The 27802-nt window shown below is 47.4% G+C and overlaps 1 protein-coding gene across 2 annotated transcripts in view; it reads left to right on the top strand.

The window, feature by feature from the left end:
* Window positions 1-27802, top strand: part of LOC125940617 (uncharacterized) — a 123834-nt gene that overhangs the window by 47032 nt on the left and 49000 nt on the right. Inside the window, exon 4 of one of the 2 annotated variants that reach the window (XM_049657009.1) lies at window positions 19731-19827. The exons of the other annotated variant lie outside the window; for it this stretch is intronic. The gene's annotated coding sequence lies outside the window, so the exon portion shown is untranslated. Of the gene's footprint in view, window positions 1-19730; window positions 19828-27802 lie in introns of those variants that run through there. 2 annotated transcript variants of the gene reach the window in all.

The raw sequence follows: 27802 nt of genomic DNA on the forward strand, positions 1-27802 counted from the left end.
AATACAACAGGGGAATATGTGTAAAAAATGAATAAAAAATAACAACCTTGAAAAGAAAAGTATAGTTACAACAAGGCGCAAAATGCATTAATAAGAAGGAGGAGGAGAAGGGCAGTTGAACAATACCTCAAACTAAGAGACAACAACGCAAAGCTCGGAACGGAATGATGACAGCGAGTTGTGAAAAATATCAAGGTCATGAAAGTGGGCGTTATAAAGACTCTGTATTCTATGGACGGTTGAGTGTTGGTGGTGACAGGCAGCAACATGGAAAGGTCTGTGTTCTCTGGTGATCTTGCGCGGAATACGACACATGATACAACTGAGGAATTCGGGGCAGATAAGGATACCGTGAAAGAGTTTGAAAAGAAACAGAAGGTCAGCACGATTACTTCGGCAGCGAAGTAAGGGCAATGACAATAACCCGACAGTGCTAGATCAAGGTCCAGCGCCCGTGTTAGCAAAGCGGTGATGATAGAGGCTCAGAAACTTTTTCTGGACCCAATCTATAATGTCACTGTTGGATCTAGCGATACCGTTCCAGACGACCGACGCGTATTCGAGTTGACGAAAACCGTTTGTTGTGTACAACTTGCGGAACGGTGTAGGAGAATTGAATTCTCTCGATAGCCTGCAAACAGAGCCAAGAGTGCGCATACCCCGCATTGCAACGCGTTTAGCGTGCGCTGAAAAGCATAAGGTTGTATCAAAAAGTACACCGAGATAATTGATCTTACGGACCCTACACAATGATACAGAATCTACCGAATAAGAAAAAGAAATGCTTGCCGCTTTGCGGGAGAAAGACATGACTTTGGCCTTAACAGCATTCAAGGTTAGGTTATTATCTGTGCGCCATTTAGAAAAAGAAAACAGGTCAGACTGCATGATGCGACAGTCATCAACAGTGTGAATTGCCTTAAAAATCTTTGTCATCGGCATATAGATGGAATGAAGACTGCCAAATGGTGGAAAGAACGTCATTATTAAAAATTAAAAAAGGAGTGGTCCCAATACTGATCCCTGAGGGACGTCGCTAGTTGCCCCGTATAAAGAAAACGTCTGGCCATTGACGTTAACATAACATGATCTATCAATAACTCCGCAAGAGATTTACAATTGACGATTCAACACCAAAGTGTGTAAGCTTCAACAGAAGCAGCCAGTGGCTGACCACATCAAAAGCTTTGCTGAGGTCACAATAAATGGTGTCAACTCGCCCCCTTTGGAGTACCGACGTACGGGCGATTAGATCTGTGTCATGAAACTTTGAGATTTGTGATAGTGGAGCGGCCGGTGAGGAACCCGTGCTGATTCGGGATCAATGCGTTCTTCACAATAAAATACAATATGTTGTGAAGAGCAAGCTCAAAATCTTAGAGGTGGCACAGAGAAAAGAAATCGGGCGATAATTTCAGAGAACGGCTTTACAGCCAGACCTAAATACAGGAAGAACACGAGCAGTTTTCCACATGCGATTGAAAGTGGTAGTATTCAGACAGTTATTACCAGAATGTGACTCCACCAAAATGTGACACAAGGATGAAAGTAACAGTGAAATGTATTTACAGCTGATATTACAAGAGACAGGCAGCGCAGGCAAGTCCCTAACGTTGTTGTCTTCCGACACCAGCTCGTGCCCTTCTTCTTCCACCTTGTTCCCAGCGTTGTAACAATATAGATGTCAATACTGGGACAAATATACTGCCGTAAGCTTTTAAAATTGCGGAGGGGATGCTATCAGGGCCACAGGATAGGGAGGGCTTCAAGCGCTTATAGTAGTAGTAGTAGTAGTAGTGATAATAATATTAATAATAATAATAATAATAATAATAATAATAATAATAATAATAATAATAATAATAATAATAATAATAATAATAATAATAATAATAATAATATATTATTATTATTATTATTATTATTATTATTTATGCACCACAAGAACAAATACATAGTAGGCGGGCCTGTCGAAGCCTAAATAGCTTGTAAGACTAGGCCCGGCAGCGCCGGCAACAGCGATGGTACATACAGTTACCTTAGTGCCGACAAAACATTGTGCAAACAAAAAGAAAATTAAATAAATGTTATTATAATGTAGCGTGAACGTATTTTTACGCTTATATAGAACAAAAACAAAAATTAAATACATCTTATGCCAACGTAGTGAACATTTTTTCACGCTTATATAGATATACAGGTTAAGGCAGCCAAATTACTGCATATTTCAAATAATTACCAAAGGAAAGTCGTTCATAAATACGCATAATGTAAACGACAAAGGTGACAACACTGAACCCTATAGGGAACACCTGCTGTGACTGGTTGCCTACTTCTAATAACTTCCTTACTATCCATAACGACCTGAGACCTGCCATAAAGATAACTATGCTGAACATCATACAAAACGCCCTCTGAAACCTAAAAGAAAATGTACTTTTTTTCAGCAATATTTAATGATTTACAGTTTCAAAGGCTTCTGGGCAATGTCTAATAACAAAGCACAGCAGGTTCTTTTCGAACGCTGAGTATAGTTCATCGGCAAATTGTTCTAACAATTTGCTGTAATTTTCAACATTAGCTTTTTGGTTTCCTTTGTGTAGCGGCTTAACAATTGCAGTCCTTAATGTATGTGGAATTAATGCGGTAGTTAACAACAACAACGTTGTCGTCATGCCGGCCGCTTTGCCGCTGTCGTCACATACACGCTCGCGTCACACGCACAACGCACACGAGGGAGCACGGTTCAGCGCCGAGCACAGACGCACACACACCACACACTTGCTCTCTCTCTCTCACACACGCGCGCACACACGCACGCACGCACACGCGAAAACGCGCACAAGCGCGCGCGCACACACACACGCACGCACACACACACACACACACACACACACACACACACACGCACACGCACACGCACACGCACACGCACACACACACACACACACACACACACACACACACACATGTAGTACGTGTTCGGATCGAAGGGCTCGTCTTGGTCGGGAACTCGTTCTGCGGGACATTCGTCAAAATACATCTGGATCATCTTGTCATACTGGTTGAGGAGATCTGGTTTTTGCTTGAAGCGTCGGAGCTGCATCAAGAGCCTCTTCCTAGCAAGGGCGAAGTGTTTTTGACCGGCGTCGAGACCTGGCTCTCGAATAAGGAGAGGAACCTCGTAGCCTCCTGTTCTCTTCGAAACGTGGCGTTCGAACTTCTCCAGAGCCATGTGGGCGTCATGTTTACTGTCAGGATCATCTTGCACCCCAAGGGTGTCGAGGCGCCACAAAGAAGAGATGTCCACGTCTAGCGAGATGTGGTTTGCCGCAGGCTCTCCGACAGCAAGGAAGAGTGATGTGGTTTGTACAGCGGAACCTTTGGATAAATTGTCGAGCGTTCCCTGGATGGTCCACCCAAACAGAGTCTGCACTGCCGTAACTCGTGGGGATAGTCGAGTTATCTGTCCGGTTACAAACTCCCAGTAGAAGTCGGAGCCTATTAGGATGCTGATCTCGTCCACCCGGAAAGTCGTCGCCTCAGAGAGTGCATCAGCGGGAAGAAGACCGTGGTGTGTCTTCATGGTGACGATCGCGCCATCCGCTGGTGGGCTGGTTACCGACAGAGATTTCCGCATTTCGAGGGCATCTGTAGTGGTCTAGTTAGTACTGTGCTGGCGGCGAAATGTAACCGACACTAGGTTACATGTCAGGGTCACAGGGCGCGGAGCTTTCCCGAACGTGAATAGGTTGATCCGCTCAACGCCTTGAACAGGAGCATTAGGTGCTCGAGAAACGTCCTGCAGCCGAACAAAAGTGCGCTGACTGCCCGTGTCTAGCAGGAAACGCAGCAAAATTGACCTTGCTGGTGCGACAGCCAAAGCTCCGCCCGTCTGTAGAAATACCGGCATGAGGCCGGTGCCACTCGTGGACACAGATGTTGCATGAGGTGGTGTGTCGATGGTGTCCGGCCCACTTGCGCGTTGCAGGGATGGCGACGCGTTGCCCAGACGCTTTGCTTGGTTTTGTGTCGGAGTACAGAAGTTGCACAGTGACGTCAAGTGCTGTCCAGCACAGTGGGCACGTTGCAAATTCTTGGCGCTTCGGCATTCACTGGCAACGTGGTTGCGCTTGGCGCAGCGGAAGCACCGCCTGAGCGCCTGAAGCTTCCTGCGTTTTGCTTCTGAAGTGAGCGACATGGAGCATTCCTGAACTGTGTGGTCCGACGCATTGCACAGGAGGCAAGGACACGTGTGCGGCGTTCTTACTTCAATTGATAGAGCCGCTGGATAGGGCGGGTTTAGCTCCATAGGTCGCTGTTCACGTCGATGAAGCCGCGGGCTTGCAGAAAAGCTGGCTTGGTCGAAATTTCTTTCCTCCCTCGCCTCGACTTGAATGCGTAGGAAAGTCATAAGATGTTTTACTTGCTTGAACTTGTCTTCTGTAACCACTGCCGTGTCATCGTGGTTCGACGTAGAAGCCTCCTGCAGCCGCATACGGTACAGGATACCAAGGTCAGGTGGTAAGGCCTTCATGATGACGCGTCACAGAACAGCAGCATACTCATCTGGTGAAACGCCAAGGCCCTCCAGTGCACTGGTATGGAACGTGATCTCGTCATAGAGATCTCGAAGCTTGTCTAGATCGGCGGAACTACGAATAGGTGCCATTTCGAGTAGGCGGTCCAGATGGTCATCGACCAGCATGTCGCGGCGGCTGAACCGGTCAGACAGTACCTTGACGGCGACACGGTAGTTTGCCTCGGCGAGGCGGATACCCTGAATGGCTGTCTTAGCTGACCCGGACACGTACGTTAGCAGATATTTATTTGTCTATCTTCGATAGCGAGTGTTTGCCGTGAATGCTTGCCTGGTACTGGTCCCAAAAAGCTTGCCAGTCGCGTCGCTCCCCCAAAAAGCTCGGGATGTGCAGGTTTGGCAGGGAAACGCGTAGAAAGACTGTCTCCGGCGACACTCTGGGCGCGACGGAAGGGGCCGCTGGGTACAGTAGCGCGGCAAGTTGCGCGGTAGGACCAAGAAGGATCGGTGGACGCGGCTCAGTAGCAAGGCGCACGCTTCTCTTGGTGAAGCTGACCTTTTGTTAGTACTCAAAAGCTGTGGTCAGGTCTGCCTCCACGTCTGCATCTGTGAGCGTGTCTTGTATTGCGCGGTCCAACTCCAGGAGCTCCGCCTGCTCCGTCAAGACCAGCTCGAGGTGCTGATGCAGCACCTGCACAGGGGTGGCCTCATCTGAGACCAGGGAGTCGCTAATAGAATTTGGTGATGGCCCTCCGGACGAAGCCGCGCTTGGTGCGGAGTTGCTCCATTGCCGGAACGCGAGGGCCTGACGACAGGTCGGCTTTCGGTACAAACTTGTAGCAAAACAACCCGTACCCGGACGTCTGACTCGCTCGGTTGCCGCCAGATGACGAACGAGTCAGACGTCTGGGTCTGGATTTAATCAAAGTCGTTATTTTGCTACAGACCCTAAACGATGCTAGATGGCCAGCTACCAGCAAAATGCTCCGCATTATTTCTTGCTGGGCGTGGGATCTGTATAATTTTCCTCATTGTTTGTTCTTGCAAGAGACATCACCTTCAGCGGTTACACTTGCTGTCAGGCGTAAACGATATCGCAACAAATAAAGAAAAACAGTAAGGTACCAAGTTGTTTTTATCCAGACCAGCGAGGCCACAGAACAACACTTGTAGAAAACAGCATTTCAGTTTCTGCTAGAAATCCAGAAGCTGAGTTCGAATTATTTGCTGAACACGTTCGCTGTGGTTGCTTTATTTAGGGTCACCTCCATGTTCCATAATATTTCTGATTTATCGCTATCCATGTTCAATAACCCAGCGCCTTAATTTGGTGCAAAAATTTCGCCCAGTGCTGTGCGATGTAATATCACGCAAATATACGGTCACTCGGGTTGGCACCGTCAGCGTTGTCGTGCTGTCACGACATCGGCGCAGATCTGCGGTCCACGTGTGGAAACTTATGACATTAAGAGCGAGGTACACAGCTGCACGCATTAAGCGATAGGCCTTCGCAAGACCGACAGGCCTACAGCAACCGCAACATTAATAACACACTTGCATCTAATAGGCTGCTATTGACACGTACACATGTTTATCTTTCACAGGTGGCCGCTTTCCACCGGCTAACAAATGTTAAACGTTATCGCTCGGCGCAGGACGCGCCTGCATCGGAACCTTCTCGAACGTTATCGATGCTTCTATCTGTCGTCTGCTGTCACCGACGCTCATGTAATCTGATTGTATGAGCGACGCGAATTGTCTAGAACTTTCTGGAAGACACGCGGGCAACAGGGATTACTCTGCAACATTCGATGACTCATGTATAAAAGCCGACGCGTTCCCTCACAGACTGTGTTCGCCGCTATCGTTGTGCTTCGAGTGTAGCTTGCTTTTGTGGGTACAGGTTCGCCCATTGAAGAATCAGTTTCGTCATACACAGTTTTACGACTGTTTACCTTCTCGTGGTACCCTCAGCATTTCGTCCAGAGGTTCAGCAAGCTGTCCGTGACGACCCAACGGATGGACACCACGGTTTTTCCCGCACGCTCGCGAGGATACAAGAAAAATACTACTGGCCTCGCCTCTCTGCCGACGTCGCTCATTACGTAAGGGCATGCCGAGACTGTCAGCGAAGCAAAACACCGCCGACAAGGCCAGCTGTACTTCTAAAGCCCCTCGAACCACCTCGCCGACCGTTACAGCAGATCGGGATGGATTTACTGGGGCCTTTTCCGACGTGGACGTCCGGGGATAAATGGATCGTCGTAGCTATGGACTACCTCACCCGCTACGCCGAAACAAAAGCCTTGCCCAAAGGCAGTGCCACCGAGGTAGCCCGATTCTTCGTTGAGAACATCCTCCTGCGTCATGGTCCTCCAGAAGTCCTCTTCGCCGACAGAAGCACGGCTTTACGGCAGAACTAACTCAAGCCATCCTGCGATACAGTCAGACAAGCCATCGCCGGACCACCGCCGTACCACCCGCAGACGAATGGCCTCACCGAGCGCCTAAATAAGACCATCGCTGACATGCTGGCAATGTACGTCGACATCGAACACAAAACGTGGAATGCCATCCTTCCGTACGTGACCTTCTCATACAACACGGCCGTGCAAGAAACGATGCACATGGCGACGTTCAACCTGGTGTACAGAAGGAACCCGGTAACGATGCTTGACGTCCATGCTACCGGATGTCACCGACGAAGAAAATCTCGACGTTGCCACCTATTTGCAGCGTGCCGAAGAAGGTCGACAGCTCGCCCGCCTGCGCATCAAGAACCAGCACAGGACCGACAGCCGACACTAGAATCTTCGACGACGCTACGTCGAGTACCAGCCCGGCGACCGTGTTTGGGTCTGGAATCCGATACGCCGACGAGGACTGAGCGAGAAACTCTTACGTCGCTATTTCGGACCATATAAGATCATCCGACGCATTGGCGCACTGGACTATGAGGTCGTGCCAGACGGTATTTCGCAATCACAGTGGCGCCGCACACGACCTGAAGTCATCCACGTGGTGCGTCTTAAGCCTTTCTACGTCCGCTGACGAACTTAGGTCCTTTGTTGCTTTGTTATAGTTTTTTTTCTGCACGCGTGGTTTTGTTTTCGCTTTCGTGTTTGTAGCATCGGGACGATGCTTTTTAAGGGGAGGGTATTGACACGTAGGCCTGTTTATCATTCACCGGTGGCCGCTTTCCACCGGCTAACAAATGTTAAACGTTATCGCTCGGCGCAGGATGCGCCTGCATTGGAAGCTTCTCGAACGTTATCGATGCTTCTATCCGTCGTCATTTGTCACCGACGCTCATGTAATCTGATTGTATGAGCGACACGAATTGTTTAGAACTTTCTGGAAGACACGCGGACACCAGGGATTATTCTGGAACCTTCGATGACTCATGCATAAAAGCCAACGCTTTTATACATCAGATTTCCACGATCGCCGACTGTGCTCGCCGCTATCGTTGTGCTTCGAGTGTAGCTTGCTTTTGTGGGCACAGGTTTGCCCAATAAAGAATCAGTTTCATCATACAGTTTTACAACTGTTTTATTGCGATAGCAATTATATGGACACTCCGAAGCAGATTTCTGCCGTCGGCGTCGTCGTCGCCGTCACCGACGCCGTGAGGTTCCGTATGACGTCAACGGCGATGAAATCGTCGCCGCGCTCCGGACGCTGTATGTGCGAGTGAAAGAGCGCGAGGGACGCCCGTTTTCACGGGTAGCGAACGCACGTCGGAGAGCAAACGCGCGTTCTGCGCCGTGCTCCTTGAAGGGCTGCAGAATTAAACGTCTCTTTCCTCTTTTCCATATATAGAGAGCAAACGCAACTTTTTCCGTCGCGCTTAAGGCTGTGGGAGGACGGGAGGGAGGGCGGGGAGGCGACGTTTAGCTGCGGCACAAATACGTATTTATATAAAAACGCCACGCGTGTTCGGTGCGAACGCGGGCAAAACGCGAACGGCGTCGACAACAGTTCTGCGCGTTGCTGGTGCTGCTGCATGTCCAAGTTTAGACAGCTGATAAAACTACGTAAGTACTATCCTTACTCCGTATAGCTCTCTACTAATTTGCTATCGCAATTCGTGCTTCGCCTTTCCTGCGAAACTGCGACAATATTTTTCTTCAGCGCCACTACTACGTGGACATAGAGGTGGCACGCTGCGACTGCGAATGGAGCCAAAGTTTACCACGCGATCGTTCGTGCATGCCACATTAAGGAAGCTGCAGTATCGCTCTGGCAATGTAGGAAGTTCTCGATGGAATATTTTATGAACATAACCACATTTCGAAAGACTTAAGAATATTTGTGAAAATATTTGTTTCAGGCACGCATCTTGTTATGTCTGTAACAACAGCGAAGGAAAATACTAAATGGGCAGTTTGTCACATTTATCTGCCTGAATAAGCAGTCTTTGAGCTACTGTTTGTTAAAGTGTTGATAGAGCTACTCATGGATCCAAACCCCGCGAAGTGACCAAGACTTCTCTTTTCTGGCAGTAGCCGCCACCGCCGTGCTGTCAAGGTATCGACGGCGCATGTGCGTGGGTTCTCTACCGGCAACTACCACTGCTCCCCTCCTTCACCCCCCCCCTTTCTCACTTTCTCTCACTCTGTAATATATATATATATATATATATATATATATATATATATATATATATATATATATATATATATATATATATATATATGTAAAGAACTCAACGGAGACGGATAAAGCCGTTCCTCCATTTTATTGAACTGCTTCTTTCTCTTCTGCTCCGGTACTGGCGCTACTTCGACTTCGTCTTGACGGCCCTCCACATTCTCCGGGGCCTCTGACTCCATCCGTCCTGGGATGGTACGGGATGATGTTTCCAACGGAGCTAACTTCGATCGTCCTCGCCGGAGTCTCGTAGTACACTGACTTGAGAATTCCTTGCTGGCTTGCCGTTTTGGTGACCATGTATGGACCACTAAATTGGCACTTGGAGCCACTCAGTCCTTTCTTGACCAGTATAAAACTTCCAGGTTCAATCACAGGCAACTTACAACAGTGCCTATTGTTGAAGTTTCTCTTCATTGCAAATTTATACTTCATTTGCTGTTCGGCTGTCTTGGGGGTCTCTAGAAGAATAACGCGGCCGGCGATTCCTAACTGATGATCTGCAGGAAGCCAATGACTTGTTCCATTTTCAGAAAAGTATGAACTGCAGCTCAACCCCTCCGTGTAGGTGTTATTGTGGTGAGTCGCTGCAGCTTCCAAGGCACATTTCCATCCACTAGGGAAGGTAGGGTATAAATCCAAATACTTCTTCAGGTCGCGAATTAACCTTTCTGCGAGTGCGTTGCCTTCCGGATGATACGGAGTCGAAAACCTTCGAGTGATGCCTCTCTGTTCGGCCCATCTTCTGAGCTTTTCGCTACGGAAAGCAGGTCCACTATCAGAGACTAATACTTTAGTTGTCTTGAAGATGACGCGTTCCATTAGGACGATTACAGAGTTGGCATCCTCCTTTCCACATTTAGCTGCTGCCATGCTTGTACACTCGCCAATGGCGACAAGGAAAGCCTGCGTCCCTCGCCCGCCTTCCCCCTTCTTTTTGCCTTGTGCGAAGTCGAGGTGGACAACTTCAAAGGGTACGCTCGAATACTTGGGAATGGCCATTTCGTTTCCTCTAGGTTTGTATTTGGCTCTAGCCATTTGACACACGTGGCAAGTTTGGACATATTCGTGTACGTCCTTCTTTCATATTTTCCCAGGTAAAGCGCTGGTTTATCTTCCTGAATGTCTTTGAGAATCCGTCATGCCCACCCGATTCGGCGCTGTCGTGGTAAAGTCGCAAGATTCTTGGCCGGCATGTCTCTGGCACGTAAAACTTCTCGCCCTGTGGTCGAATTTCCTCTGTTCCCTCCCAGATGTCGATGGCGCACACTTTTTCCGTATTTGTTGCTGATGGATATGCAGCCTCGATAATGAATCAGCTTCTGGTAGCTTGTCCCCTGGTCTGTGGGTCACTTCAAATGTGAATTGCTGCAGTTCATTGATCCACCTCGCAATTCTGCCTTTAGGTTGCGAGAGATTGAGAAGATAGGTAAGTGCTTTGTTGTCCGTAAACAGCTTGAACTGTCGACCTTCAAGATACGTTTGCAAATACCTTACAGCCATCACCACTGCAAGTGCTTTTTTTCCGTAATAGGGTAGTTTTCTTGCGCTTTCGTAAATGTGTATGAGTAATAACCCACAGCCTTGAGTTGGCGCGCTGGTGGCTGTGAGTCATCCAGTTGGTAGAGGACAGCCCCAGTTCCATAAAGTGATGCGTCCGTGCAGAGCTCGAAAGGTTTTTCGAAGTCGCGAAGTATCAAGACCGGATCTGAAGATATGATGTTGACAAGTGCTTGATATGTTGGTTCGCAATGTTCACTCCAAACAAACGGTGCACCTTTCTGTGTAAGAGATGTCAAGCACTTCGTCATGGTGACGTAGTGTGGTATGAAGGCTCGAAAGTGTCTAGACAGACCTAGAAAAACTCGCAATGAATGCAAATCGTACGGCCGAGGCAATGTCTTTATCCTCTCGACAGACTCTGCTTTGGTGCTTTTCGTGTGGCCGTCAAACACTCTGCCCAGAAATACCACAGACCGCTGGAAGAACTCACTTTTTCTGACATTGATCTTCAACTTGGCTTTACTCAGTGCTTCCAAAACCTGTGATAAATGCTTTTCGTGCTGGTCCTCTGTTTTAGAGTACACAACTATGTCGTCCACGTAGACGTTACAAAATTGTTCAGTACAAGCAGATAGAACATTGTTCATCATTTTTTGAAACCAGGCGCCCCAGTTCTTCCAGCCAAATGGGAGCCTGTTGTATTCGTACACATCGAAAGGTGTAACAAAAGCTGTAAACTTCTTGTATTCTTCTTGTAGAGGAGCTTGCCAATAACCTTTGCAGAGATCGATTCGCGGAAACCACTCACATCCTCCAGTTTCATTAATTATGTCATCGATCCATGGCATAGGAAATGGAAACAAGTCTGTCTGTCGGTTTATCAATCGGTAGTCTGTGCACAACCTGAAAGTACCGTCCTCCTTAGGCACAATTGTTATAGGTGATGCAAACGGGGATGTCGAGGGCCTGATGATGTTAGCATCTAGCATTTGTTGCAGTTCGTTTTTGAGCCATACTTTCTTCTCATGAGATAGCGGATAGGGCTTCGTGCGCACTACATTTGTGTCTCGCAGCTTGAATGCAACTTCCAGGAAAGAAGTCGCAGGAGGGTACGCTCCAACGCAGATGAGCTCAGGATACGTTGTCAGTACCTCGTCTGCGTTTCTCACCGTCCTAACCTGCGTTTCTTGTGCCAAGCAGTTTTCTTCTAAAGTTGAGTCGATAGTTAATTCATCTTTCAAAGATATGTTTAACTTAAGGCACCTCATGTCCGGCCTTGACAGTATGAAAGAAAAATTCACGTCATTCATTGCAAGTGCCTTAACCTCGATTGTCCGATTCTGGTATTTAACAATCACTGTTGTCCAGTAATGCAGAATTCTTCTGCTGCCGTCGTAACTTTGCACCTCCACTGCTTTATCTTGTCGGATTTCTCTTTTTTCTGCCAGGACCTCATTTATGAGACTCACAGACGCTCCTGTGTCCACTAGCACATGCGTGCCTCTGCCATTAATTTTCATTTCGGCATGAAGAATGTTAGTCTTCAATAAATATACAACAGCTATGTCGTTGCATGACACAGATGCACTGTCCTTACACTTTACTTGGCTTTCCATCCGTTCACTCCCAAGTGATCTCTTTCGCTTCTGCGTTCATCTGCTCTCGGGTTACTATGCTGTTGGCGTCCACTTGACCGACTTTTTCGACTTTCTTCCGCGTAGTTAGATGTCGGTCAGCATGCGCAAGGGAGTGTACAACACCGTTGTTCAGGGCGAGCAAAGATCCTCGACGGTCTTAGAAGATTTGGCCAGCAGCTGTTTCTGACAGTCTTTGTTCATGCCTAGAATAATCAGTGACACAATTGATGTCTCAGGAAGGTTTGCGTCAGCGAGCAGGAGTAGCCTTCGCTCTTCATAAAAGTATTCTTGAAGGCTTCCGACTGTGTGTCTAAACAAAATGGCATTGTTCCACCGTTCTAACCGGTTAATTTCAAACGATGTCAGGAAGCTCTGTTTCCATTGACTCCACGTGTCACTAAGGTGGTCTAAGATTCCCACGTCAAAACACTTTTTCGCAATTCCCGACAAAAATGGCCTTAGGTTTCTTATCTTGTCATCGTCCGAATCCCATCGATTTTGTTGGCAGGCGTATTCATAAAAGCCAATCCACGTAGTGGCAGCCGTTGAAATGCCATCAAAATGGTCCGGCTTTATGGCATCACCTTCTGGAACGGCTCTGTGTAATGCCGCCTGGCTCAATATGTTCAAGAGCTGTGACTGTTCCTCAACCTGCTTTGACTGCATCTGCAGTAAGTTAATCATAATAGATATGGTATTCTGTCCAGAAGGTGACTGATTGGACGGTGTCTGGCAGTAGTTGTCGTCATGGTGCATCAAAGTGCGAAATTCAGCCGTACCTCTCTCTGTCAAGGGACATTCACGTGAGCTTTCCTTGCTGGTGACGTCGATGAGTGGCTCGATTGGTGTAGAAGACCCGCCCGAGTCAGCGTCGCTCTTGTCACTAGGAGGGTAGCTACCTGGCTTGTCCTTCTTCCCGTTCGGCGCGTCTTCTCAACGCGCACTAGTTTTAATCCTCTGCGACTGCGCCAAAATGTAAAGAACTCAACGGAGACGGATAAAGCCGTTCCTCTATTTTATTGAACTTCTTCTTTCTCTTCTTCTTCTCCTCCGGTACTCGCGCCACTTCGACTTCGTCTTGACGGCACTCCACAATATATATATATATATATATATATATATATATATATATATATATACCATCAGCCTATATTTATATCCACTGCAGGACAAAGGCCTCCCTCTGCTATGTCCAATTACCCCTGTCTTGCGCTAGCTGATTACAACTTGCGCCTGCAAATTTCCTAACTTAATCACGCCACCTAGTTTTCTGCCGTCCTCGACAGCGCTTCCCTTCTCTTGGTATCCATTCTGTAACTCTAATGGTCTACCGGTTATCCATCCTACCCATTACATGGCCTGCCCAGCTCGATTTCTTTCTCTTAATGTCAATTAGAATATCAGCTATCCCTGTTTGCTCTCTGATCCGCAACCACTCTCTTACGGTTTCTTGACTTTAGGCTTAAGATTTTTCGTTCCATTGCTGTTTGTGCGGTCCTTAACTTGTTCTCAACCTTCTTTGTTAACCTTCAAGTTTCTTCCCCATATGTCAGCACCGGTAGAATGCAATGACTGTACACCTTTCTTTTCAACGACAGTGGTAAGCTCCCAGTTAGGATTTGGCAATGCCTGCCCTGTGCACTCCAACCCAATTTTATTCTTCTGTAAATGCTCTTATCCAGTATCTTCAAGGAGCTGACGTTGTTATCCAACGCCCGCTGTCACGAGGGCTGACGTCGTACTGCCAGCGGAGCAATGTACTTTACAAGAAAACTTTGAACACAGTCAGGAAACGTTCTTTCTCGTCGTCACTACGGCATTGAGCCACGAAGTTTTGCAGGCATGTCACGAAGACCCCTGTGCTGGACACTTAGGCTTCACCAGAACACTTGCGTGCATACACCAGCGATACTACTGGCCACGGCTATTTTCGTCTGTTCAGCAGTATGTGAAAACCTGTCGTGACTGCCAGAGGCGTAAAGTACTACCCGTCAAGCCCGCCGTTCTGATCCGACCTCTGGACCCACCTCCTGTGCCGCCGTTCCAACACGTGGGCATGGACCTGCTAGGTCCGTTTCCTGCGTCATCTTCGGAAAACAGATGGATAATCGTCGCAACCGACTTCCTAACCCGTTACGCCGAGACGAAAGCTGTACCTCGGGCACATGAGGATACAGTGAAGGAGTTTGAAATGAAACAGACGGTCCGAGCGATTACATCGGCTGCGACGTAAGGGCAATGGCAATAATCAAATAGTGCTAGAGCATGGTCCAGTGTCCGTGTTAGCAAAGCAGTGATTGTACAATATATATGTTTAGAAACGTTTTCTGTCCTAGATCTATAATGTCAGTGTTGTACCTAGAGATGTCATTCCAGACGACCAACGCATATTCGAGTTGAGGAAGACAGATAGTTGTGTACAACTTGTGGAATGGTGAAGGGCAATCTATCAATAAATCAGTCAATGGCGTTTATTAAAGTACCAAGGAACATCCTCGAGGGTCTTCGTGCTGGTGCACTCGGCAAAGCAATGCACAAGATAAACAGTGCACTTTAATTATTTCGCGATACAGATTGTAAGAGGGCATAAAATGTGTACACGAAGAGCATAAAGAAAAAGTTGAGAAACAGACGAGAATTAGAAACGACGGAACATACAAAAGATGAGAGTTTTTATTCAATTATTGGAACACGTCTGCAACTACTTTCAGGGAAATATCAAAATTAGGCGTGAATATATCCAGGCAATCTGAATGGCATTATATGTCGCTTGTTTTCTAGACGGAGGGTTACAAAAATCGGAAGGCTGAAAGGCGCGCTTTGTCCTTGTGCTTTTCTGCGGAAAGTTAAAGCTCGCATTAGAAAGCAGGTCCGAGCAGCAGATTTTTCCATGTGTCAATTTGTGTTGAAAAAGAACATCCGATTTGTTGTGTCCACAGGTGAGGCTAGGTGACGTATCTGCGCTTTTTCTATGGAGATGGCAGGCTTATGACAGAGCGGACGTTTAAATATGCTAAGCGCGGACAGCTAGGATAGTTGGTTTTTATGCGCCTTATCAAACATCGTTCCAGCGCACAAATACACATGGACGAGAAGAAAAAGACAACAAGAACCGGCGTTCTTGTTGTCTTTTCCCTTCTCGGCCGTGTTTATTTGTGCGCTGGAACAGTGTTTGATAAGTTTAAATATGGATGTTTAAAAAAATGAGGCGCATGTGCGTTCACGGCAGGCGTAAAATGTAGAGAGTATTATAAACTTCTAACTTCACTGAGAAACACATGGATCCTTGATAAAGTGTAACTGCTGAGCGCATTAAATAAACACTGACGCGGCGTGGTTCGCAATTAGTTCGTAAATTTAAGCGCGACACCTTTAAAAGACACGGGGATGGGAAACTGAATCGCTTTCCTGCAGAAACTTCGGAGACGGAACCACCTAGTGCACAGCCCCTTCTTACAGAACGCACTGCAGACGTACATGTCTGCACCGAAATACCTGCAACTAAGCGCCCTGCATCGTGCAACACCGTTACGAGTGAATAAAGCGACTCAACAAGCGGTCCTAGGCAATCACGTCGTCGGAGAGCATCAAAACATTCGGGGAAGTGCAGACGCTCGAGATCAAGGAGACCTGAAGTTGGTACGGGGAGGATTCCCCTCCTCCTTTCCCGCCAGATCAACGCATGCAGTAATGAGGCAAAACTTGTAGTCGCCATGGCGCTATCCCATCAACTTATTTTGCAACGGTTAACGTATGTGGCCTCTGGTCCCGCTAGAAACAGGTGCAGCTATGCCGGTTGCTGTTCAGCCGACACTTTGACTTCGTAGCCGTTCAGGAAATGAAGACGGATAGCGATGAGGAGACTGAGAAGTCTTTGAAGCCATTAAGCCATTTCTCTCTGTATCTCATGTATTTGTGTCACACGCTGTGGGTCTTTTCGGTGGGCTGCCTTTTGCTTCCCAGGCAGAGCATATTCTGCTGTTGCATTTGCTGTTGCATACTGCTGTTGCATCGCGGGCTTCTTTCATGCTCGGTAAAACATTTATGTTCGACGTATTGGCAACATAAAGCTGTATCGGGAGTTTCTCAGGTTGGTCTACAATTTTCTCATTGACACTTTTAATCTAATTAACATTTTTGAGAAGTTGATAATCAAAGAAGACTAATTATGCAATTAGGCGGAATGAAAAAGAAATAATCTGACTATCTCCAAGCGACGGCAAACTACATTAACGTTATTCTGTCTAGCTACGTGGCTTTTGCGTAGTTTTTAGATCTTAGTGCATGATAATTGGGACACCCTGTACATAATCGGTGATGAACGCGCCTCGCAACTCAGTTACGCATGCGCTCTTCGCATCGGAGGTGAAATTCCGACCACCCAATAGTAAAGCGGGCGACAGAGCCAAATAAAACTAATCGCTTGAAGAAGAGAAAATGTGTAGCGCTGGCTGGATTGTTTTTTTTTTTTCTGACACACCCTGTCCAAACGGCGTCTGGCTTGAAAATGGCCGAACGGCTGTGGAGAACGTCTGGAAGAAGCATTGCTCTAACATTGTTGCCTTGGACAACAGTTTCACTCAGTCTGTCTTAGCAATCAAATCTCGTGCACATGCATGCAGTACGTGGGTGGTAGGTCATGCTTTCTAAGTATTTGTAGAGAATGCCATCGTTGGCGAGTTACCGCCATTTTTCAGCATGTGTCAAAGATAAGTGCAGAGCGCATGCGTAACTGAGTTGCGAGGCGCGTTCATCACCGATGTGTATGTGTCATTAGACATGTGCCACTAGATATGCATGACAGGGGCAAGTGGATATGTTGGGTATCCACAACTGTGCTGCACAATAATTTACCCCTTTAACCGTAAATAAGGGTGTAAATGGGTCTTAGCTAAATTTCACGCCGAAAAAAGGTGTAAGGGTGTGGATTATAGCCCAATGTACACCCTAACTCCCATTTAAGGGTGTAAATTATTTTGCCGTGTGGGGCAAGTGGGTATGTGATGACTATGATAGTGATGATGATTATGAAGCACAAGAGAAAGATTTTGATGATGATGATGGCGACGACGACAATAGCGATAATGATAACTGATGATCATGATGACAAAAAGTTGGAAGGCGTTTCAGCATCTAGTTGACGTCGGTCAAACGTCGCCGCTGCCAAGTGCGGCTCACAATAAATTGTACGGCTTATACATTCCATTCTTACCGCCAACTCGACCAGGAAGGCATTGTCTTCCATCGACTTCAACAAGAGTTTGAATAACTTTCCAACTTTTTGATGAGAGCAGCTTCACTATAATTAGTGTTGAACTTCCGTGAAAACCGCATGGCGCCTTCAGGCTTTCGTAATTTCGGTGACTCTCTCCTCTTTATTCACAACATTCCATATTATTCTTCCCGATTTATTGATATTCATGTTAAAAAATCAAAGCCCCTTTCTTAATGAAAGATGGTTGAACGCGAAGCTTTTGCCCATGCAAACTGAATCAAAGTCAAAGTTGAAAGCCAACGACCACGCCACGAACCCAAGAAAATGTGAGCGACCCGATGCGATGCATACGTGATTTCATTGCTTCATTAGGATTGTATTTTTCGAACGTTAAACTTGAATGATGACGTATGTCATTGAAGAGACCCTTTATTTTAGATCATGTAACCGTTGATTGCACGCACACACTCACACTTTCACGGACCGCATGCCGTTGCCGATACACGGGATCGGCCTTACGGGCACGATCGCGCTCGAGCTTATGTTCACGTACGGCAGCCTCTTCAGCCGTGCGCTGCACCCGCGGCCTATCCATAGTGGCGGCCGGGAATGCTTTGAATAACTCGCGTAGTGCAATGGATATATGCAATTTGTCTGGGTAGCGTGGCGTTTCAGTTCCCATTGTTCTTATCGGTACAACTGCGAATGTAAACTGTTGTGTTCTACGATTTGTGTGCACAGACGCGCAGATAGCTCCATTCTGTAAGTTGGCTTTCCCGCAGTGCGTTTTCGGCGCTCACGGAAGAATCAGTGAGACATAGAAAGCTTCGCATTAATAACCCATTGCCTTAATTTGGTGCAAAAATTTCGCTCGCAGAGCGATTACAACATCGGCTCTGTAACGCCGCGCTGTTCTTTATTGCTTTTTTTTTTGCGACAGCAATTATGCGGTCGCTCTGGTTAGCACCGTCGACGTTGTCGTGCTGTCATGATATCGACGCGGATGGGTGGTCCGCGCGTGGACAGTTATGGCAATAAAGGCGAGGCACACAGCTGCACACACTCACAAAGCGCCAGGCCTTCGGAAGACCGGCAGGCCTGCAACAACCGCCACGTTAATAACGCACGTGGTCCTCATACGCCGTACAATGAAGTAACACGGACTGAGACTGCGAACGGAGCCAAAGCTCACCAAGCGATCGTTCATGGACGCCACATTAAGGTACCTGCAATATCCCTCTGGCGATGTCTGAAGTTCTCGATGGAATATTTTGGGAACATAACCACATTCGGAAAGAATCAGGTATATTTATGGAAATATTTGTTTCAGGCACGCGTTCTTTTAAGTAGTGTCTAGAACAACAGCGAAGCAAAATACTAAATGCGCAATTTGTCACATTTACCTGCAAGACTAAGCACTCTTTGAGCCAATCTTTGTTGAAGTGTTGTTAGAGGTACTCGTTGGGATCGAATCCCCGGCCATGGCGGCCACATTTCGATGGGGGCGAAATGCGAAAACACCCGTGTACTTAGATTTAAGTGCACGTTAAAGAAGCCCAGGTGGGCGAAATTTCCGGAGTCCCCCACTACGGCGTGCCTCATAATCAGATCGTGGTTTTGGCACGTAAAACCCCATAATTAATTAGATACTCGTTGCTCGGAACCCCGTGAAGTCAGCAAGACTTAACTTTTACTGCGATAGCAAATGTAGGGCCACCCGAGGCGCGTTGGCGTTTCCGCCGCCGTGAAGCCGGGCGTTGACGGCGCACGTGCGTGCCCCGCGCTCAGAGTAATTAGTATAGACCTCGAGAGACGCGCAGTGCGTTCGGTTCCAAAATTGACAGACATGCCGCCGCACCCTCACGCTGCACACAGTCGCATCTGCCGGAGTAGCAGGGCAGTGTTCTGCAGCTTCTGCTGCTGGCGTGAGCATAGCTATACTCGCGGACAACTTTCTGTAGCAATGAAGGGAAAGCTACGGGCGCGTGGATGCTGCACATGTGTTAGCGCGCCAAGTAGTCCGGCAGCGTTTGACAGTGTTTTCGTTGCTCGGAACGGACGCTGAATCGACGCAGCTTTCACGTGCGACGGTTCACAAGTCGGCGGTATCGCAAGTATTGCGGTATTATCACAAGTCGGCGGTATCGGGGTTGCACTGTAACATCCTCGTTGTCATTTACAGCATTCAAACCAATGTCAGCTACAATGCGGCTACGCTGCCATACCGTGACAGTCTCAACGGTCCTCGTCTTGCTGGAGATCGCCTGCGAGCCGACCACCTCGCCTTCCTGTTCCACGATGTCGTGGGAGTGGTACTGCGTTGGTGGTCACATTGGTGGCTGCAAGTGGTGGTGCCAACTTGCCACGGCCCTTCGTCCACCTGGTAGGCCGTCTTTCTCGTTTCTGTCGACACCACTTGTAGAACAGTTGTTGAAAACCGTTGTTTAAAATGGCTGCGTGATCCGTCCTTTTGCGGTCTGAAAGGCCTTGTCCGTTGCAAATGATATTTCAAACGCATTTACATCGAAGTGCCTCATTGGGACCTCCAAAGTACTTCGTTGTACAGGTCACTTCGTTATAAAGGTCGCGCGCGCCAACCGTTCGCCATAGAGTTGTATAAGCAAGTTCAGCAAAAGATAACTTATGTTTAACATGAATTCAAAAATACATTGGGACAGAAGTCGCTAATTTCCTTTTCGACGCTTCTTCCAATGGAATGTGCGATTGCAGGTGACCTTCTAGGCATCGAGGTTCACGACATGACGGATGCAGAAATTCTTTACATTGTGCCTTCGGATATCTGTCAGACTTCACCACACTGCAGCAGCGTAACTCAGTGGGCAGCATTAAAAATATAAAAGTATTACAGCAAATGACGGGAAATGTCTTGGCAGCTCTATTTCCAAGTATTTGATCGACAAAATGACGTATACCGCACACAGTAGAATTGTGTTATCAGCACAAGCAATTTCTTTGTCTTCATCTTTAATGTCGCCCCGCTGGGCCATCTGCGTAAGCAGGCGTTTGGTGTGTTGCGACACCACGGACCCGAGCACATGAGGGTTGGACCCTCCAGCGCGTATAGCGCGCGGCTTTGCCGTGTCCGGGGAAAAGAGGATCCTGGGGGTTGAGCCGATGCCGGGTGTTCGGACCTTTATGGCCCCTCGGCAAAAGTAACACACCTCTTTGGCCTCGGCTTCACGTAGACGGCAACCCCGGACTGAGCCACCCGGGGGAAATCGGCAGTCGCCTTTTCCTGTCCTTCTCCTCTCTCCAACCTTCAACTTTCCATCTCCTTTTAAATCTTTCCTTTCTTCTCTTCACTTCTTTTTACTTCCTTTTTCCGAGCGGCAAGGGTTAACATGGTGTATGGTATTCAACCTTGGGTATGCTATATTGGGTTATAGTAGATACGTACAGCTGGCATCTGCGATTCCTCCGGGTTTCATAGCGTCCCCTTGTTGGGCTCGGTGGTGGGCGGCTGGCGTCGCTACCGAAATCAAATAATCTTTTATGGCTTCGACATCGTTTCCACTTCTCCCCGATCGTCCTATCTCTAAAAGAGGGCGCACCGATGAAACCTTTCAGTTTTCCGCAAAGAACATTGACAAATTTCTACGGTTCAATATTATCCACACTTAATGCCCAGAAATGACAGCAAGATTAGTCTCACCTTTCCTTGTGTCGAAGTGTCTTACGGATACAATCGGACCAGGTTACAAAGCCACGAAAATGGCCAGTGGAGACCTTCTCCTAGAAGTTCAGAACAAGACCCAGTATGACAAACTGAACACCCTCCTGTCCTTTGGCAATACTCCTATTAGCCCCGAGAACGACCTACAGGGGCGCTGCGAGCGCCGCTCGCGTGACGTCAGGGCACGGACTCGCGCCTGTCGTCTGCTGCCGTTCGGGCACTGTCCGGGCGCCTGCTGCAGTGTTTCCGTTTGTTCGCTGTCGTTCCCTGTGCTTGTATACTTATGACGGTCATCTCAAATACATCTCAAATACATTCGCGCAAACTTATTCGACGAGCTTATTTCCTTGGCGACAATTTATTTCTCAAGGACAACGCTGCAGTGCCAGCCGAAGGAGCTCAGACCAGCCCATTGCGTGTTTTTCCTGCGCGGATCTAGACATTGCAGATTAAGGGACTAATGAAAAAGCATAAATAGCACGTGACTAATAAAAGCAATAACGGCAAGAACATATCACATAGGAATCCAGTTAGGATACCATACCTGCAGTGGTGCAACGAGCATGTCACTGTCTGCTAGATATGACTGCTACATTTACCTTGATTTTAACCCATTAAAACGTGTTTGTTTATGACGAGTAGCGCATGGTATAATATCTCATTTTTTATTTCTAAGCGCTCGACAATAACACGAGGACCTGACACTCCAGTTTAGATTCAATCAGCATCACTTGTTTCTTTAACTGCTTCTCAAAATTGGGCCGTTCTTCATCGGTTAATGTTAATTTGCGGTAATTTGAAGTAAAGGTAATTGAGGCTTACAGATATTTGCAGAAAACGCAAAAGAATGTACCAATATTTATTCACGGTTCCGTGCTACACACGTTCAACTCACTTGTGCAATTTACTGCCGCTTGGTTCTTGAGAAATAGACATTGCGAATCTGTTTGGCGAACTGACACAGGCTGCTCGGCCCAAATTCTTTATTGAAATATGCCTTTTGGACCGTATGGCTGCAGCTAGAAAGAAGCCGAAGCCTCATTCATTAGTAGTATGGGGCTTATTGAAGATATCATTATTCCCCTGGGGAGGTCTAAAATCAAGTGAATTCATTTAAGGCTTGTAGTGTCTTCTCTATGAGGCGGGTATGTGAGGTTATCTTTTATGTACTCACGAAGCAAATAGTTCACAGTTTGTGTAGTTTAACAAACGCAGGATCGAGACATGGAGAGGCAGGAGGCGTTTGAATTTTCCTCTTCAGCGCAGCCTGTGCTGCGCTGTATATCCTCGAGTATAACAAAGGCATTGCAATTGGCGATAAAAGAACTGCTTCATGGTTTCAATTCGAAGTTGTAGTGAACTGATGGGTTTCGCGAATAATGCATCCTCGCCATATCGACAGTCGGTAGATTTATTTGCGTAAGGGCTGTGCCATGATGTCGATAAAGGCAACTGAGGGTCACTATGAAACATTTTCTCGCTTTCAATTGATAGGCTCTCGATCTTAACCACGAAACTGTTCTTTCATGTGATTGCTGTTATGGTATTCGTGTAGTATATACATACTATACGTGACGCGCCGTCGTGTAAACAGCCATGAGCAATGCGTTTCCTGGGTGCCTGTTTCAGAGAACGGTGAAGGTATTAGCAAACGTTTTCATGCAAAATGCGTGCCTAAGTGTTTCTTTTACACATTAATAAAGTACCCATATTTGACTAGAACAACTCACCATAGTACTAAGAATCATCATAAAGGATTCGCTGAGCAGCTTCCTTCCAACACGCATTTATAATATTGACATCAAATACCAATACCAAGCTTTTTCTTCCTTGTGAAATGCAATGTCTCTCATAGCTAAGCACTAAGGGAATGTTAAGTGTTTTGCGGAGCATCATACACAAGTTCGTGTGTTGAATTTGCAGACATCCTTTTCACGCAAAGTTTGTGGACAGACACTGTGCATATACGCATTGCAAAATCAGTAGACCCCTTCAATGCTACATACCTGGCGATATCCACGCCGCAAATTTTCACGACTCGCGGTTGTGAAGAAGAAACTGCCGTTCAGGCATGACAGTAAAAAGAAGCCGACATATCTGTCAATACGTACGGCTCGAGCCACCAATACTCCAAGCATGCACGAAGGGAACGAGCGCGCGCAGCAGCCGAGCGAGCGCCGTCCTGGCCGTGACGTCACTCGTAGAGGGCGCCACTCCAAGTTCTCGCCGCTAATAACCGTAACTGCACACCGCTCCTTGAACACAGTTCGTGGTGTGGTATCTGACAGTGACCTCTTGAATGTAACCGAAAATAAAAACTTTAAAGTGCCAGAGTGAGCCGAGGCGTGGCTGACCGCGTGCCTTCTTTCACCTTTTTTTCTTTTGTTGCGCGCCTAAACAGATTCGTCCACGTACAACTTTCCCGATTGGTGCACCCTGTAGAACTCATGCACATTCTCTCGCGAGCAGTTTCGCTCCTGTGTTTAACATAACCACATTGGCTTATGAATTTTGCGATTTTTCCCCGTGTGTCTGTATGTGTGAACTTTGGAACTGTCGTAGCTATCTTCTTGATCTTCTTTTTGGGGTCTTACGTGCCAAACCTGTCCTGAGTATGAGGCACGCCGTAGTGGAGGGCTCGCGGTGGCTCAGGGTTGAGACGTTGCACTGCTGAGCACGAGGTCGCGGGATCGAATACCGGCCGCGGCGGCCGCATTTCGGTGGAGGCGAAATGCAAAAACGCCTGTGTGCTTGCGCTGTAATGCACGTTAAAGAACCCCAGGTGTTGTAGCTATAGACTAGAACTTTCTTGTGCTGTCGCACGCCTACAGAATCTCGACCTCGGTCACCATATTGTCGGTGCAGTAACTGCGGGTCGCGCATGCGCGCCTAGTGCATGTTGAGTGGTAACCCTCCCTTCAGCCGTTCCCGCCGTCCCCAGTACAAGATGGCTGCTCCCCACAAGCGCTGAAAATTTGGGTATATATTTTGTTCTCAGTGATTTGTTTAAAGCTTTTTCATCATTTCGGGCACATCTATGAATTAAGATGAGGAGCCGGGGCGACACACAAGCATAAACTTCTCACAGAAATAATAATAATAATAATAATAATAATAATAATAATAATAATAATAATAATAATAATAATAATAATAATAATAATAATAATAATAATACTCTTTATTAGGTCAGCACAAAAAGCCATTAACACACAGAAACGGGCCTGTTTAAGCAGACAGAGGCCTGTGTAACTAGGCCCGGCAGAGTCGGCTACAGCGATGTGGTTGTACAGTCAATGAGAGAAAAAGAATGACAAAGTTTAGAGTAGACACACTTAACACACAGCGCATGAACGGGCATAAATTCATAAATATGCTAACAACTTTTTCAAAAGCTTTTTTATTGAAGTAACAAAAAAGAAATCTCCCGATAAATCCTTAAAACATTCAGTAATATACGCACATCTTCTTGTCTTACCATATCTAGTGGAAGAACAAAGCACTGTGCATTGCTTTTTGTCCCCTCAACAGTCGTGGAGCCACATAGGCAATCTTAAAAGACGGCAGTCGAACAGTGCCAAAGAATTAGTTTTAGAAAACAAAAAGTCCTGAAATGCGGAAAATCCTGATTCATGAAAAATGGTATTTGCATGTGGTATGCTACCATAAGCAACACTTTTAAGTAAAGTTTGAGTTTCAGTAAACTGTCAGTTCTCTTTTTCCAGCGTTCTGAACAGAAGGCTAAAACCGTAATGCCATATCTAATCGCGATGTGCGCAAGTGCATGTACAATAACTACCTCACTGAGAAGGGCACCGTTCCTTTTATATTAAAAAGCAGCCATGCGACACTTCGCAAGTTGAGCAAGTTAACCCCCCCCCCCCCCCGGCTACGGGCCTCCTTAGGGTGCAGTCCGCGAACCCTGTTCTTTTATACGGAACACGAAGTCATAGAATGACTGGCTGGTAAGATCGAGCCGTAAGCTTCGCTGTACGACATGGCATTCGTGAGGCAGAGTATACCCTCGTAAATACTGCGGGGTCAAGAATGCAGGTTTTTTACGAAAAGACACGCACTCTGAGAAACAGTAAAAAAAAGAAAGAAGAAAAAGGGAACAAGGGTGTGTGTGTGTGTGTGTGTGTGTGATATAGATAGATATACATAAGTAGACAGACGGCCAGACGAGAGGGCGGGAGGGCAGATAGATATATAGATAGATAGACAGACAGACAGATAATGAATATCGCGTTACGGCTTATGCAACCCGCCTGCACCCACTGCGGTGATCGTAGACGCGCTACGTTAGAAAACGCGTGGCTCATTCCGATATACCACAGCGATCGTTGCACATTTGACAGCCCATTATATTGTCAGACAATGAAACCTTCCAGAAATTTGTTTGAAATAAAATTGCGTTCAATTAAAATGTACTAAGGGGCATATATGCGTTCATGATAGATGTAAAATATGCTGAGTGCTGCGACGCATGACACCAGTCAGTCATAAATTTGTGGAACGTTCTGTTGTTCCACGTTAGCTCGGAACCTGCTCAAACCCAGGGTCGCTCAGAGCACGAGCGTCACGAGCCGAGCAAGCCCCGCTTCTTGCTGGCGATGATGAGACAACAGATTCTCTCCCCCGGCCCCTCTATAATTTCACATGCTCTGGAGGAAGGCGCCGTCTCGTTGAGCGGCGCAAAGGTTCAGTTGACGGAGTCTTCTGCACTTCCGGCCGAAAGTCCTTGACGGGGCGTTACCCTGTCGGTGTCGCTAAAGTCCCTATATAAGAAAAGTACCGCCATCTTCTCTTTCCTCCGCCGCCTCCTCTCCCAAAGCGCTTGCCTTTTTCTTTACTTTTTGCTTGCGAAAGCTAAGTCGACGGTGGCACACCTAGAAAGTCCACGTTGAAGCTTTTAGGCCAGGCGCGCGCCGCCGCCGCCGCCGGCGACTGCGGCTGCGCAAAGGACTTTCAACATGGCTCCGAGGCGGAAAAAAAGAATATATAAAGAAGTGAAAAGCGCGCGCTATAAGCGTCCAATCGGAGATACAGGAGAGAGAGAAGCGGCGTTTCTCAAAAGATGGCGGTACTTTTCTTTTATAGGGACTTTAATTGTCTCTTGATGCCGTGGTCGAAGCGTCCCGACGTCACGCTTGGTCAAGATGCCGCCGTTCCGTTCCTTGAGCCGTGTCTACCGTGACCATGCGCTTTTCTTGTTTATCACGCACCATCCCAGGTATCCATCTTTTTTCCAGTGGCTGGAATGTTCGAGTCCACAGACGCTGTCCAACTTGCCATCGCTCCTGACGTTCGGTGCACGTATCTTCGTTTGCTGCCTCAGCGGTCGGCATGATGCAGTCGAGCTTTGTCCTTATTTGATATCCCAACAAGAGTCTCTGCCGGTGACTTGCCTCCCTTCACTGGCGTGCAGCGATGACGGAACAAAAAGCTTGCAATCCCTTCTTGCAGCTGCATTCCTTTGTTTCTCTTCAAAGCTTTTTCAGGGTTCTTACGGCCCTGTCTGCTAAGCCATATATTGCGGCTCATAGGGCACGGTAGTCAAGTGTACTTGGTTCTGAGCCAGGAAATTAGGGAAGTGGGCACCTGTGAACTGAGGTCCATTATCCGTCACAGGTGTGCGAGATAGGCCGAACCGCGCAAACATAGCCCCGGGGGCCTCGACTGCAGGAGCGGCGCCAGGATTTTTTTGCCGGGGGGTTTGAAGTTTACGTCGACATTATCGATGTTACCGGCGGAAAAAAATAGTTAAATTCACATGACCCATACAGCGTTTCTTTTTGCTTTATTGGAAAAGTATACGTTGAGATTTTGAATTCGAACTTTTAATTGTCTCAACCAAAACCACAGCTTTGGGTCCCGGCTCACGCAGGGAACCCGGGGCACGAGGCGGCCCACCGGTGTGCTCGAGGATTCGTCAGCCGAGCGGTGGGTCCCGTCAGTGACCCGAGGGACCTTGTCAGCGAGCCACTGACCACATAACACGATATTGCCCAACACTACCGCCTCGCAAGACGGCCAAAACCCCCACCTCATCCCAAGCTCACCAAGGGAAAAGAATTCACCTGGCGCTGACTCCAAACGCACTCCTTTCCCTAACTCGAAATATATACGCACACTTTTACCCTGACTTGACAGACCCACACTGCTCATTATGTGGCTCCATGGCCACATTAAATCATATTCTCTGGGACTGCAGAAAAGATCCCCCTACCAGACCTCCTGGCCGCTCCCTCGCCTGAAGCGTGGGAAGCGATACTCATGAACCCGAACCTGGAGGTTAAACTTCGGACCATCAAAAGAGTTGAGGAGGTGGCTGTAAGGCATCACCTTGTAGCCACCCCTCACTAAGCCAAATCAAAAAATAAAGTTGTTTCCTCCTCCTCCGGCATGGTGGCAGGCAGGTAACCCAGGTTGGCGGAGCGGCATCGTTGTATTTGGCAGTTGCGGGATTCTACTGGCAGAACTGAAGATGAAGCCAATGTCAAACAATACATAAAAAGCAGGGAGCAATGCAAAGTGCGGGGGAAAGGAAACGGAGAACA

This window comes from Dermacentor silvarum, chromosome 10 (genome assembly GCF_013339745.2).
Source record: "Dermacentor silvarum isolate Dsil-2018 chromosome 10, BIME_Dsil_1.4, whole genome shotgun sequence".
NCBI lineage: Eukaryota > Metazoa > Arthropoda > Arachnida > Ixodida > Ixodidae > Dermacentor > Dermacentor silvarum.